Source organism: Corvus brachyrhynchos, unplaced genomic scaffold, assembly GCF_000691975.1.
Source record: "Corvus brachyrhynchos isolate BGI_N302 unplaced genomic scaffold, ASM69197v1 scaffold43, whole genome shotgun sequence".
Lineage (NCBI taxonomy): Eukaryota > Metazoa > Chordata > Aves > Passeriformes > Corvidae > Corvus > Corvus brachyrhynchos.
In genome coordinates this window covers 936,543-939,153 of record NW_008237353.1, presented here as the reverse complement: position 1 = coordinate 939,153, position 2,611 = coordinate 936,543, and positions in this window count along the sequence as shown.

Below are 2,611 nucleotides of genomic sequence, written 5' to 3'. Positions count from 1 at the left end.
TCAGTAGATTTCTTTAAGAAGAGTGGGCTAACGTACATGAATTTGCAAAGGCGTGCTATCCCCAGCTTCTGATTCAGACTAAGGAGGTGTTACTTCTGTGTTCATTAAAACACTTTTTTTTTAATAAATTTTAATTTATGTACACATGGTCTTCTGCTTTGGATTCCAAATGCCAGAATATAAATGGACCAAATTTTGTTACAAGTTCTACTGGTAATGAAACACAAACAAAATCAAATGCCACAAGAAAAAAAACCCCTGATATTTTACCCTGAAGGGATCCAAGCAAAGCAAGAGAAAATGAGTTGATGAGAGAACTCTGTATTCTTTCTTCTTGGAGAGTACAATTCTCTGCACACTTTGATGAATTAGTGAGAGTTTATGCATGGTGAATGTATGGAGATGAATGTGGAAACAGGATTAATAAATATTCTGCAAAGGGAAAGCTCAGAGATCCTGAAAGTTTTACCACGTCGGTCAGGAAAGACACAATATCACACTGTACTTATAATTCACACCGTCTATGCTCAAACCCATAATGGCAGTTGCAGCAGCAGGCTTTCCTGGCAGGTAATATATGAACTCTGAGATGGCACCTGGGACTCTCTGGAGACTTTTGCTCTCCTTAATGGAAATGCAAGACCTTTTTTTTTTCCCAAAAGAATACTGGAAGCATGACAGCAAGGATCACTCCAAATGAGCAGAGATCACTCCCAATGACCACAGAAGATAATTACAAAGCATTAGGAAATGCTTAACTTTTCAAGGTGCTTCCTGGGGGTGTAGAGGGTGGAGCAGGAGAAGAAAGGGGATGAGGAATATGCTTACGTTTCAAGCTTAAAAATTACTGATTCAATCAAATATCTAAATTTGGGGATTCTGAAGCATACTGTACGGACATATGTGCTGTCAGCTGCAAACTACTCCTACGGCACTAGGAGTTGAACGCAGCACCATATGTTATGCCAAGATTACTGATTTTCATTAGATATGAAAGAAGATTTCCAATTTTAATCTTAATTTTCAATCATTATTTTATTTGGCAGTCTAAACACAATGATGACAGCCAGTATCATGATTCTATCTCTGCACCTGCTGCAGGTACATCTCCTCTCACTTTCTCCCTCTTCCTTTCAAGCCTTAAGGGGAAAAAAAGAGAAACCTTGAGACTGAGCAAGCCCTAAGGATTTTGCTAGGCACGAACACTGAGGTCACAAATCCCTCTTCCTCCCTACAAGAAACTATGATGGATAGTAGGCTGTGACCTGGGGCCTTTAAAGAAAGCAGTCAGTCTTTAAAGTACAAGTCGTGAGTGAAGTCGTGACTGTGTTAGCAGAGGTTATACCTGTAGAAAGCAGGGCAATGCTATGAAAGAGCTGGCTTACCCATCTCTTCTCACATTCTGACTCTGACAACAGTGTGAGAGGGAAATGGAAAATCTGTGAACATTCATTGGCCTTCTTGTATCTCCCCAGGGATGGGTAAACAGGCAAGGTGAAACACGTAACAGGAAGATTGCAATGTCTCAATTCCAGGTCCATGTTGTCTGACTAAAGTAACACCCTGTGTGCCAGCCCCATAAAAACATGACAAAAATTACTTAATCCCATCCCTGAACAAACAGTAGATGTGGAAAAAATGGTTTGAAAAAAAGGAGAGTTTCCTCTGCTCCTGAAGAAGCACAGTGGGATTGCAGTCCCTGGTTGGAGCAGTGTGAGAAGTTGCAATTCCAGTTAATTTTAAGAGACCAGACTAGTGTTACCAGTCATATTTTATACTTTAGTACTTAAGGGAGACTGAATTTCCTAAATGGTTAAAATAAGGAAAAAAAATGATTGCAGCAGATGAAGCCTTCAATAAGGATATACTTACAAGTAAGTGTTTACAATAGGGATTTAGAATGAAAAAAGCAAACACACAAGGGAGAAGCACCTAAGGCCACAGCAAATTGTTACCCCTTCAAAATGAGTTATCTTTATACAGACTAAGCAGCAATGGGCTATCAATGGAAGCAATGCAAGTCACGTTCCACTAAGGAACAAATATGAAACACAGCTGTAAAAAACGAACACAACTTTTCCTGGGAGGTAGAGGCTGATGTTTGTCTCCTGGTTGCTTTGACCTGTATAGACAAGGAGGGTATCATTCTCCAGGGATGCCTGTACAGCATCTCCATGACCACTACACTTTCTCCCACAGCAAAATGCCAAGCCACCCATTACTTGTCCACACGTACATATTCTGTACTTGCATGAATCTTTTTGCATCTACTTCCACATCTTCTGTGAGTGTCACACTATTTTCTTTTCCTAAGAGAAAGACCCCAAAAGCTTTTAGTTTTCATTACAAATAATAATTCCTAGGTGCACAGGAAACAGCTGGGAATGGGTATATATGTAGCAGAGCAGCCGGCAGCACAGGGCACAGAATGCCAAGACAATGCTCATGTACTCACTGGGTCTGAGGAAGCTCTTCCAAACCCCTACTTCCGTAACCACTCTGTCCTTTCCGTTTCCCTGTCTTTGATGTCTAAAGTAACCTCAAGCCATCAACCACATCTAATTATGTTTTGGTTTGTAACCAGCCCAGATAATTCATGTAGTCTACCAGA